We start from the raw sequence: 14212 nt of genomic DNA on the forward strand, positions 1-14212 counted from the left end.
AAGGAAGGGGATAGTGGAGGGATGGAGAATGAGAGAGGATGAGGGCAAGAGTAGAAGAGGATGAGGGTATGATGAATTGGGGGATAAGGAGGGTGATGAATTTGAAAGATAGATGGGGGTGAGGGAGAGGGAGATGGTGTGTGTGATGAAGTGGGGAAGAAGGGTGGTGGACATAGATGATTTTAAGAGCTAATGTATACTTTCATGGTATAGAATATGTGGCAAAACTTGTATTTTATACTTTCGAAAGTGTGGCGATTAATTTTCTAAACCAAAGATATCCTATAATCGATTGGCGATTTTACTTCTATCTTATATTCTGTCTTGCTCATTCTCAAAAACCCCCATGGTTTGTGGCTAAACACACTACCCCCATAGTGTGGGAGCCAAAGTCTATGAAGAGGAGCTTGATGTCCATGTTACAACTAGCTAGGCGACATCTCCAGGTGCTAAATACTTTGTGTTTACTGTTCTATAGTGTAAGGCAACCTATTTCCTCCACCTTCATTGCTGCATTTTAAGCTAGACCGCAATACACACCTACGTTCGATCCAGTGGACCCTTCATTCTCATTGGATGATGCCTACGTTGTCAAAGGGATTTATATCTATGGTATGAAAGCGTATTGGCCATTGTGTTGTGAGTATGTCAGTGGTCTGCATATGGGATTGTGAAATACAAGTTCTAGAAAACACTGCAGTAGATTTCCTATACCAGAATTGACAAATGTTGATCATACTATATTGGAGAAGGACTCAAGTAAGTCAAGAAGTGGAGTTTTCATGCATGAGACTGGACTTAGGTGGACAAGGGAAACTTAACTAAGTCTCAATTGCCTAACTTTAGAGAAAAAAACAAGGAGTTTTATTTGAACCGCAGTAGTGTATTCAAAAGAAAGAAAAAAAAGGACAGTGCCATTGTGGGAGGAGCATGCAATCCTAGATGTCTTGGGGAGAACCCTTTAGCAAATTGAACCTGCTATGATCAATCTCCTACATTTCTATCATCTCATGCACATGCTGAAGACATGTTTTGCTCACCAATATGCTGAACAACATATATAATTCATGATTAAGCAAATAAAACAAAAAGAAAGCTAGAAGCTTTGAGCTGGGATAGCTCATCTTTCATGCAAAGGGCAAACATAGACATTACCTACAGATCACAGATACTCCCAGAGATTGCTTAGAGGCTTTAAAGTGAGAGCTTGTGATAGTTTACTGTTGTCTAAACTGGGTGTATAGTAGAGTATACCTATTGTCCATAGGGTTTTCTAGATTGATTTATGGTCTTCAAAGACTTGAATGCTACTAATGCTCTATGGTTGATAGATGATTTCCAGAACCAAAGTACATGTTTTGGAGTGATTTTTGGGCAGAATATGCATGTTTTAATGCTGTTGTAATGAATCTGTCTAAAAAGGATGAAATGGATTTTGAAGGCCCATAATGGGTTGATAGAGATATTGATGTTTTTTAATGGATGATAGCACTTCCGGGTAATGATACCCATCATTTACTACAGGTATTTTGTTATATGCATGGTAGTACTCCTGGAGATTTCATAGAGGCTTCAAAGTGAGAGATCATGACAGCTTATTACTATCTAAACTGTGTATACAACGGGGTATCCACTGTCCACAGGGTTTTCTAGATTGATTTATGGTGCTCAAAGACTCCCGTTGAATGCTATTGATGCTCTATGGTTGAGAGATGATTGCCAGAACCAAAGTACATGCTTTGGAGTGATTTTTGGGCAGCATATGTATGTTTTAATGCTGCTGTAATAAATCTGTTTGAAAGGGCTGAAATGGATTTTGAAGGCCCATAATGGGTCAACAGAGGTATTGATGATTTCTCATGGATAATAGCACTTCCGAGTGATGATAACTTTACTACAGGGATTTTGTTATATGCATGGATATATGAGGCATATGTCATTGATTTTGGAGTAGAGATATTGATGTATGTCAGAGTATATATGAGTCATAGTCTTACAGTTGTTATGGGCTAGCATCCCAAGTGTCTTCATGCCTAGGATTTGGGCAAATTATATGGATGTACTGAGATTGCTTTGTTGAGCTACATGTGATACAAGATCTTTGGATTGTGCCTTGATTATTGTCTTTGGATTCATCTAATATTTATATTCTCTTTCTTTCATCCTATTCTAGGACTCAAAATCTCTATACCCTCTATATTTTAGCCCTGCGATAGACCTTTAACCTTACACACTTTGACAACACTATCCAGAGCAACCTCAAACCAGGCTGGACAAACTTGTGTTTGTGCAAGACAACCATCTTCTTATGCCATGTTTTCAAACCAAGCGTCTCCTCCTGCAGCCTAGCAATACAACAACCTTTCTAGGCAACAAGTTCAGCACTCCAGCCAATACGTTTTGTGTTGTGTTTTTGCACCTAGCTAGTAGGCTTTTCACTTTGGGCAGCACACTTTGTGGGTGGCTTGTTATTTTAGATAGACTAATTATCTTTATTTCTGCATTTCACATTGGGCTGGTCTTTCCAGACCTGGGCAGCACCTTAGTAGTTTGGATAGCCTCTCTATCATGCCAGCAATAGGACGAATCTACATTTATTGCAAGGACACCATTTCCAAGCACTCCTAGTTCTTGATCAACCCTTGGATTGGATACATTTATAGGTTGAAGACTTGTTTCCCTCTGCATTTACTGCTCCATCTCTGTGCTCGGCATTGCATGTTTCTTTTGGCATGGAATACTCCCCATCTACCTTGCCTAAGTCGGTCTTCTTTTGTGTCATGGCCCGAAGGACTCAGATTACTCTGAGGATGCCTCTTATTGGTTGCTTTCACTCCAATGGCAGCATCTTCTTTTCTTTCTTGCAAGTAATTAATTAAAGGACATCAATGGCCAATGTGTATGCTTTGGGGGATTGTCCGGTTCGAGATGATTCAGACTGACCACCATCCTATCACTTTTTCCTGCTATATTCTTCAAGGGCTTCCAATCCCCAATTGGCATTGATGGCATCTCCTGAGCAAGTGCCAATTCTACCCTCTCTATCCGTATCCGACAAATTGGATGGTATGAACTTGTGAGAGTGTGCAACACAAAGAGGAAAGTGATCATGGAGAGGAGGAGACAAAGAGAGAATGCAAAAGAGAGAAGGAACAATGTGACTACAATGGCTCAAGGTACAAGGCTACAACGATCAGCCCCAATACGCAGCAATGGGATGAGCTTCTGTGAAATGAGAGTCTTTAGGCTACGAGAAGTGAGAAGACTAGTGTAGAACACATCGTTGTCGATGATTGAAGATATGAGAGAAGTGTCATAGCTAGGTCCTCTGAAGAAATATCCGGTTTGGGGATGCAAGCTCATCCCAAATCTACTCCATCTTTTGGATGTGATCCCGCATCATAGGGGAATTTGCAACAAAAAGTTGTCGTAGCTTCAAATCGAGAGATAATTGATGCCCAAATGTCTAGATCCAAAAGAGAGATGTCAATATCTTCCAAACCTCTGTGGCGGTGCGGATACATCTAACATGCATGAGCACAAAACCTACATAACTCAAAAAGAGAAAAGAGCAAGCTCTGGCATTCAACCAATCCCATACAGTTGTTGAATCTGCGGCCACACCATCATGGGGATTTACAGTAGGTTGGGATACTGAGAAAGACAATGTGGATAATGTCAAGGGTAAATAGATCGTAGAAGATACAAGAGAGACATTGATACAAGTTACAGAGGATATTGCCATTCGGGATGCAAAGAAATACGGCCTGAGCAAATTAAGTGAATTAATGACGTGGATATTTGATATTGACATATTCCATGTGATATACACGTTATTTAAAGTCAAATGATATGTATTGCATGTATGTATACCTTATTGGTCGACTATCCAGTGGATGTTTAACCTAGGAGAGAGATATGGCTATAGGAGACTGCAATAGACAAGCAGGGCTGAACTGAAGATGTTTAAAATTGTTTTAATTGGGAGAGTATTATTGGTGACCGATGCATCTAGAATGGCCTTTTATACCTTGGGAAGGGTCCTACAAAGTTTGGTTGACATCTGAGTTCATATGTAGGAGATACACAGTCGGGGAGGTCGATGTCTAGCTGGGACTGCATGCTGTAATGAACAGTTGCAGGTTGCGCAGAAAAATTTAGGGGCTGAAATCTTCACAATTTGGTCCTAGTGTCTTCAAAAAATTTCTAGATTGCCAGTAGAGCTACACTTTTTCTAGATTGCGGTCTAGATTGCCAGTAGAGCACATAGTCAACTTATCAAAGTGCAAAGGCAACTCATCCTAGTTTACAAATATTCCTTACCTCTTCATAAGATGTTTTCGTGACTGAAATTGTAAATGATGAGATCTCCTATTTCCTTGAGTAAAAGATGTTCTAGGGGGCTAGTTGAAAGGCTTCCACCACATTTGGCATTATGATTTCAAGGAACAACACACTACCATACTTGATAACAGTAGCATCCATAACTTCATTTCGTTTTTCAGTTTTAGTAGTAGTAGCCTTTTTTAGTCTTGTGCTATTAATAGACCCGCCGGTAGTGACCCACCAAGGAGAGAGCATCTATTGTAATGCTTCCAAGGTCCACACTCTACTTCTCAGTAGTCAAATCCTAGTTGATATGAAATCCTTGATCAAACTTTTTTTTTGGTAGTAAATGAGCAAAAAAGGACTTACACAATGAGCATTCTAAAGCTATACCATAAAACTATAGTGTAATGTTACCTGATGTTCTTTTAGTTTCAAGCATTCTCGTTCCTTTGCAACCAGTGAGCCAACTTCAAGAGGGGATGGTTTTTTAGTTGAAGCATGTGCTTTGTCCTGAAACCATAAAAGACAAATAACTTAACATACTAGCCAATCATGTTTCAATATAAGACTTCTGGTAACCTTCCATGAAAATAACTTCCAACCTGTCCAACAGTTACTGCTAGCTTGTTGTATGGATCAATGTCCATATCATAAACTGTGCCACGAGAAGCCATTTCTTCATGATAACGTATACTCTCGATGCCCATTGTCGTTGCCTCTATGTTGCGAAACACCACTGATCTGCATGCAAGTGGTTTTACAATTGAGCCAAGACAAAATAGACCTAACTCCAAAACATGAATATTAAATGACCACCATGTTGATAAAGGAATGACAAACTATGAATGTACAAGTCACAATACCTACAAACATCATATATATGTACAAGACGGGCTCTGCCACCAAATGCCAAAAGGGGACCACAATGCAGTGCCATCAATAATATCCTTTTCTTGGCACCACAAGCCTTCAAGGCACAAGCAAAGGCAAAGAGACCCTCAAGTTGCATCTACCCGTAATATGCGAAGGCCTGCTCTCCATACCCATATTGTATATATCCTGCAATTCAAGCATTTCATGATGACATACTCCAAATCTCTTTTGCATTTGCAAGTGAAGCATATTTAGCACATATATTCTTAAGTGAAGCATATTTAGAAACATACTCACTACATAAATTCAACAAACCATCCCTAAGTAGTAAAGTACCTAGAAATCCCAACCTGGTAACAATATCTGCTTGTATTCACTGTTGATCACTCCTATCAATTGACTTCCTTGTAATAAATTCTCCTTGCTCCAATGCTACTACTACTAGTGCAATCTGCAACTAGAGATGATGTTTTATTTCAAGCTATTATCTGCTAGTTCAGGGAATTAAGAAGGTATTTGAGGTACTGACCATTGCTACTACAAACCTATTGTAACTGTTTTGTTGTAACCATCTTAGTCCTCGAGTATCGGTTGCTGAGTTAAGTGTCAAAACTCAAGCCATCCCTGTTGTTTGGGTAGCCCTGATGGCTCCAATTTGCCTGCTCACATCCTCAAGAGCCACCTGCCATGTTTTCATACTCGAGTAGCTTTTATTTTTTCTAGGACTGTCCACACCAATGTTGTCCTTCCATCACGTGTAGAGATAAATAATATATTGTGAGAGATAATGTGCTTAGAAGCACCACTATCAATGTACTGGACATTACTGACCTCAACCAATGGTAGGAGCACAATGATGCATATTGTGTGCAAAATTGAATGCTTCTTGCAATGCTACATCATAGATCCAATGTAGACAAGCTATTACACATATAAGTGAAGGATCCAGTCCCATTGTACAAGTTACAAAATACGATGTTCCTGTCATAGTAGCTGGTAAAGTCTGCAACTACAAAATGAATTTTTCTTCAGTTACAATGTAACCTCTGCCTTTTGTTGGAGCAAGATATGCAACTAGTGGTTCATAGTGATCAACACCAGCTCCATACCATCCTATTTCTTTCATGAAAAGAAAGACTAATATATTTCTAACCTCTCCTCATGGAGAATGAGACAAGAAGAAAATACAGTTCTCTTCTTCAATCATAGCATCTGCCCCATGGACTTGTAGAACAAAAAATTTCCGTTTAGACTCTATTGCGAGGCTTTCGATAGCTATGTCATCGCTAAAAATTGTAGCCCTAATATCCCTATTCTCATCCATAGATAACAATCGTGTACAGGCTCAAGAACTACGCAATGTACAGACTATCAAAAGCCACTGCACATGCTCAAAAGCTACCTTTAATAGGCTGCTTGGAATATTGTGATGGATAGTGAGCTATATGTATATATCCATTGGCTCTCAATCTCCTCCTGTGTCTGCCACACTCTACGCTTCCGAGCCCTCTTTATGTCAAGAAGTTCCCCCATGATGTTTAAGCAACAACCAGCACTAGACCTATCGCAAGGTCAATGGATGCAATAATGGACTTCATCTAGTTCATGTGTGTCGTCCCGTGTAGCAGCACTCTGGCTCCTGCCCCATTGTTAACCCTTGATTAAACACAGTATGAATATCCACATTCGCAGCCATGCCCTTGCCAAAATTGAAACATAACTTTCTTTCTCTCTCTTTTTTTTAATGCGAAGGTTTAGTTTGATATTTCTATCACAAAGTATTTCAAGATTTATCCACAAAGATACTACCAGGCTTCAAAAAGATTCCCATAGGCTTCAAACAATCATCTTCCTAAGGAGCTTGTACCCCCACTTTGAAGACATGCTCTCTTCTCCTCATCTTTCTACACATCACAAGCACTTCTCTTACAATCTACCCAAACACTAGATCATATTTTAGCATTCCTATTGGCCACCCAAATGGCCCTGATGATAATTCCATAGTTTTAGTATATCTTCATCTAATATGTCTTTGTCCTCGAACAATGCCAACTTCATCTTAACCTATGCATTAAGGCCTACAATTGCAATCCACCCCATCACCTTCTTTTAGAGAGCTTGTGTCATAGGGTGATGCCAGAGAACATGGGGGATTGACTCCCAAGCTTGATGGCACATGACATACTGTGCTTGGATCTTCATAAACTTACTGAGCCTCTCCTTCGTGCTTAGCTTCTACATGCACACCTTCCATAGAAGGGTATCTAATTTGTTAGATGGAGTGCTAGACGACACCTTTCTAGAGAATTTCTACCATATCTTCCAATGCTCGCTAGGGAAGATGGATCTCCACTCCATCTGCTACTTGAGGAACACATCATTCTTCCTTAATTCCAAATGTTTCTCACATTTAGCTTGAACCACATTTTTACCTCTAGTTGTGACTAGGAACTTGATGAGGTGTTTGCTCTTATAGACCCTGGAGGTGGGCAACTCTTCTTTCCTCTCAGCTAGCATGGATCTAAGCTAGTCCATTTTCCTTAGTATTGAGATGGAACTTGTGTTTAATTTCATCCTTGTCCATGAGTTCCCCTTCCTATGAGTTCAACATTTCTAACCATCTTCTCAGACCTTTCTTCTCCACTACTTTGGACTTCTTATTATCTTTATATGTTGGAGCTACATTGTCCTTGAAGGCAACCGGTGAGAGCTAGATATGTTGGGAGAGGGAGGAATCTCCTCTCTAGTCTACCTCTTCTCTCCATCTAAATTCCTTGAGAGATGCCCACCAACTTTTCAATAGTGTATTTATAGTGGTCAATTCCTTTATTCTGAACTCAGTCCCTACCAATAAAACATTCTCCCATGAAAGGGAGTCCTAGGCACCTTTCACTAGTTTGGTTATTGACATCCATTTTATCATAATAGCTTCTCGAAGAATGTCATGCTCAAGTCTAGCTACTATGCCATGCAATTTGTTTTGGTGCCTATTGCCTCACCACCCATTCAACCATTCACTTCGAATTCACAAAGTAGGCTCCATGCTAAGGAGTGCCATTTGTTGCCATTAGCATACTGCCATAGAAAGTCTTTGCACATCCTTTCTATTACTTGCCAATTTGATCTAGGGAAAGGATTTGCAGATGCCACAAACACCTTACCTGGATTGATGACAATGTTTATATGCTTGCTTGCTTGCAATGTATATTATTACATATCACTGGAAGCTCAATGTATGATTCTAGATCCCAAAAATCTTTTACACTCTTGCACTTCATGCCATCCCAAAACTCATTTATCTGTGAAGTACCAATTGCATTAGCCTTTATCAACCTTTTTTTTAAATTTCTCCACATTTCCAATAATTCATGATATAGATTCTATTTTTTAAAAATTTCTCCACATTTCCAACACTGACATATAGGGAGTACTTGAGTTGGAGGAAATAACATGTAATCTGTAGCTCGATAAAGAAGAGCAAGAGTGCTTGATTGTACTCCTCTAAATCAAGAAGGAAAAGTGGTTGCTAGACACAAAGGTCGTTCTAAAAGATATGTGGTGCTCTATCATCAAAACAAGGGGGAAATCAACATGCAAAACAAGCAAGAAATAGGACTTATAGAAGAGAAGGGACATGTGGCTACCCACATCAAAGAAGCATGGAAGACATGTTACCCTTATACCATTGTTGACACTTCAAGAAGAAAACTACTAAGAACTTGAAAGGTGACACCAAGCGTTGAACTCAATGCTATGGAAAGTAGGTGCTAAAAAGATGATTTCCAAATTCATGAAAATCAATGATTGATGACTCCTCTGTATTGTACACAGTGAGATAGTCACCCATCACTTTTGGCACTATGTGGGGTCAAGGAGACTATGGAAAAGAGTGAGAGAATGGACCCATCTTGTTGGGCTAAATAATACAATTAGGATGCACGTAGCTTTATTTGGTTGATAAAGGATCCCTAGATGACGAGTCCTTAAAGCTTTGGAAAGTAGTAAGGGCCATTGTTCTAAAAATCATTTGGACCATTAAGAACAAGGTTTTCATAAAGAAGGAAAATAAATTTCCAATAGATATTATGTTTAAAAATATAAAGCAATGCTCTGGCTCTACTGCATTTAGGAAAAATGACCAAGTCTTCAGGATTGCCTTTAAGCACAAGCCTTAATCAGTCCCACAACGTGAGTAGTCTCCCTTGGAAAGACATCTCCTTCTCCTCTTGAGACTCCCCTTCACTCAATTTAAAAGTGGACATTGATTCAATTTTTTTTACCTCTTCAAAAACCTAGGTTGGATTGTATCAGCAATTCAACCACAAGGCATCTACTGTCACTTTGTGCTTAAAAACTGGAGACCTTGCACTGGTTAAAATGGGGTGAAAGAAAAAGCCATGTCTCTATGAGAGCTCACAAGATTTCATGTTTTGCAGATGTGGAATATGCCATGACTCATAATAAAATATATTGGGGCAAACTAACCTTGCTGTTGCAATTGTCCCACCGTTGCGAGGGATCTTTGAACTCGATGTTGTCAGCCTTGGGATGGTGTTGTCGAAGCTTATCATTGGGTGGCAATGGCTCATCGATGAATCCTTGTTAAGATTCTTTCAAAGATTGGAGAAGTGCAGAGAAGCACCTCATTTTCATGTTGCACACAATCTTAGTTTTTCATGCTCAATAGCCTTAGGGCCACCATTGCAACTTGCAAGAATGGGTAGCTCACTTCTCCACCTTTGTCGAGATTTAAAATTTTCCTCACACATACAACCCTCTCTCTCTCTCTCTCTCTCTCTCTCTCTCTCTCTCTCTCTCTCTCTCTCTCTCTCTCTCTCTCTCTCTCTCTCTCTCTCTCTCTCTCTCTCTCTCTCTCTCTCTCTCTCTCTCTCTCTCTCTCTCTCTCTCTCTCTCTCTCTCTCTCTCTCTCTCTCTCTCTCTCTCTCTCTCTCTCTCTCTCTCTCTCTCTCTGTGTGTGTGTGTACGCCCACACGGACAAGTTTAATATACACACTTTCTTAGATATATCTTTCTATTTCTCTATCTTCCCCTACATTTTCCGCACTACTTGAACATTAATTTAGACAACGTGTGTTTATATTCGTTGATTCATAGACTTATCTCTCATATATATCTATCTATCTATCTCCCCTTGCATTTTTTGCTTTTGAGCACTAATTTAGACAAAGTGTGTTTATGTTCATTGAGTCATAGACCTAGACATGTGTAAGTGCGTAAACCTGCACAAGAGCATTTAGAGAGAGATCTTCATCTTAGATGTGCCCAGAGCATTTCAAAGCTTTATCATGATGTCCATGTCCAGATATCAAGTAGTTAGGACAATCCAAGACACTACATGTGGTGTTATAAGCTTTTTTTGAACACTTCTTGCACTTTTACAAGCATTGCACACTTAGCATACATGCTCTCTAATGCAATGCCTAGCACAAAATCACCATTTTTCTATTAGCTCCAACCTATGAACCTTAGCTTGTATCACACTTATCTCATATCCACATCAAACCTTATCAACTCACACTTAGATAAAAGTACGGTGGCAACACTACATGGGAATATTCATTATCTCAAGAGAAATGCATCAAAAATTGTATTGGCATAATCCAAAAATAGCAATCTAGCTCATAAATGCTTACTTTGTCTCTTGTTAAGCTTTGAACTCACCCACATTCTCTTGCCTATCATCGTTTCCATTTGTGTAGTTAAAATCTACATAAACATTCTCTTGCCCAAGTCAACGAAATTAAATAAAATGCAACTCTCAATTCCCATTTTAGAAGAAATCATATATACATCGAGTTGACAGTGCCTATAGGGGTTGTCAAATCATGAGCAATGTAGACTAGCAATGTACCACTAAAACAATTCAATCGAATCCAACTCATTGCAACAACGTCTCTCTTCTCTCCAACGTTCTCTCATGTAACCTAGTCTACACCCAAAATTAGAGCATCACCCCCTCTTGTATAAAACCCTACTCGAGAAGGAGTTGCACATACCTAACCATCTTGAGGGTCCCAACCTCTTGATCAACATTGTTACTTATCATTGTGTGTTAATAGCTTGAACATTCGATTTGGATCCTCTTGCTAAGTTAGGTGGGACCTCCTGAGAGATGCTCCATATCAATTTTACTTCAATTCTCTCAAAGCTAAGCATCAAAGAGAGACTATCACATTTATTTAGGACAAAAATAGATACACCTTTACTGATGATGGCTAGGATATGCTAATGTTTTCCACAAGCATCTCTCAATGCTAGCCGAAGTTCTTGGATTTCCACTCTAGGACCAATCAACAACACTCTTGGGCTCAACTTTGGCTAGCACTGAGAGATGCTTGTGGAAAACATTAGCATATCCTAGTCATCAATAAAGGTGCGTCTATTTTCATCCTAAATAAATGTGATGTATCCTGGTCATCATTAAAGGTGCATCTATTTTCGTCCTACATAAATGTGATAGTCTCAAGAGAGACTAAATGTGCACCTTTACTAAAGAGAGACTATCACATTTATTTAGGATGAAAATAGATGCACCTTTACTAATGACTAGGATATGCTAATGTTTTCCACAAGCATCTCTTAGTACTAGCCGAAGTTGAGCCCAAGAGTGTTGTTGATTGGTCCTAGTGTGTTGCTAAAATCTTGGATGTGGAAATGCAGAGTCCTTGGCACCTTGATGAAATTAGCTTGCTCTTGGATAAACCATTCATTGAAGGGGAGGTATTATTTGTGCTCAAGTCTATATGTAGAGGGGAAGTCCCTTAGCATTTATGGGTCTTAGGTAGAGCTCTATCTTGCTTTGCAACTTTCAAGATGAATGCTTCAAAGATCTAACTAGCTCAAGTTATTGGACTATGAGTACCTCAAACATTTTGGTTCTAAGAATTGTGTATATGTATGTATGAATACAAGAGTAGATGTAATGCTGAGTAGTGTGTGTGTGCGAGGGGGTGTGTGTGAGTCATGTGTATGAGTATGTAAAGAAGGAGCAAGGATAAGGAGTATGTGACATGTGTCTATGTATGTACTATGTGTATGAGTACATATGTACATGTGGCAAATGTTTCTATGTTTATGCCATAACTTATAAATACTGTGGCAAATTTAATATATTTCTTTCAATATTTATTTCACATGAATGGCGAAAGAGCCTTCAAAATCTCGATATACCTTAGAAATGTTGGCGAATAAAAAAATTTAGAGTTATAACTCAACCTACTCGAGTTTCAAAAAAAAATCTGAAAAAATAAAGTATAGCCATTTGGCGACATATAGCCACTAAAATCATCTATGGTGGTGGAGTGGAGAGGGATGGGAGAGTAGTAAAGGAGAGAAAGAGAATAGAGGTAGTGAGAATGGTGGTAGAGTGGAGCATGTGTGTTCCCCCCCTTAAAGGCTCAAAGGGATCTTCTTTTATGGACACTTAGTTGGATTATATTATCTGCTAATTTTAATTAACCAAGCATAATCTTGATTGATTAGAGTCTCAAATTGGATGATGCACTAGGTGATGTAAGGTAATTCATGAAGTGTCCTTTCATAATACATTTTGTTGTCTTGTGTGCATAAGTCTTCATAGTCAAGATTTCTAAAATAATAAGAAATGGGAAGCTAAACTACAAAGGTTAGAAAATGTAAGGGAGAGTTGTGTATATGCATTACTTTTATAATGTGATGCTTTATAATATGGAATGAATAGTTTCACAAGGTTTTGACTAGAGAGTATATGATTACAATATGTTCCATCCTCGAAAAGGAGTGGAAGCTTGCTTTGGAGAGAGATTCATGGAGGAAAAGGCTTGAATAATAACTGAAAAGAGTCACAAATCTCCATCATTATAGATGTGGTCTTTGTTAGTTATGAATATCTTCCTGTACAAATATATTATTACATTTTCTTTCTTTGATAGCCCAAAGATTTTTTCATACATGCACCATTAATGAAGCTCCAAATATTAAAAAGGATGAGTGACATAGTTAATTTAATAAAAGGCTAAGGAAAGTAAGATGCATAAAATGAGGAAATATAAGAGAGAAGAAAAAAAGAATCAAATGTGTGCACCACATGGGAGATTTATTGAACTATTTTCTTAAAATACAAAAAGACATGTGTATCCAAGCTTGGTCACACCTCCTCCTTTCATTTTCAAAGATATTGGATCCAAATGACTAATAACTTTGAATTTTTTGTAGAAGGTGTCTTCATATACCCTTGCCCTCATGTTGACTCTCTTGTATGCTTAGCACCATTTCCTTAAATGTGAGGAGACTCTTATGCACACCACTCTAAAGTTTTTTAATGTCATGTGGCTCACCTCCCTGGATCCATCCAAGCTCAATGCTAAAATTATTGCAAATAAATATTCCCAAAGAGGATTACTTCTAGAAATGAATTTCCTAAGGAAAAAGTAGATCACTCTTATTTGGTGGAAATGTGCAAGCCTTTATAAACATTGGTTCCTATATAAGGCGTAAACTATGCGCCCATGATTCTAAGAGAAAGTTCACATGAAAATATAAAAGGTTATGAAATGCACCCATCAGCATGTACATGATAACACGGTGTATTCTTTGTGTGATCTGGATGGTATAGATTTGAAGATTCTTATTGCAAGATAGAGGATCAAGATTTTTAAGCAACAAAATATAAATAAACCAATTGAAGAACATGTGTAGGATGAAGAACAAGTTTATGTTGACTTGGATTATCAAGAGGACGACGAAGATGCAAGGATGGAAGATGAATATATTGATCTAAATGAAGATAAACTTCATGTGGCGCATACTAGAGGATATGTAAGTTTAGAGGGGGTTGATGTCATGCTGTTACGCAAACACAATATGAAAAACCCTTGAGTGCATCATCATCCGGCTTTCTTATTAATTTAGAGAGTCAATCATTAGTATTAGTGTCCATAGTATGGATGGTTTAAAATTACAAGATTTTTGGATCTTTTTTTTTTATTTTTGATATTTTAGATATTATTTC

Source organism: Lygodium microphyllum, chromosome 12, assembly GCF_053477565.2.
Source record: "Lygodium microphyllum isolate KBCC chromosome 12, Lygodium_microphyllum_v1.1.10, whole genome shotgun sequence".
Taxonomy (NCBI): Eukaryota; Viridiplantae; Streptophyta; class Polypodiopsida; order Schizaeales; family Lygodiaceae; genus Lygodium; species Lygodium microphyllum.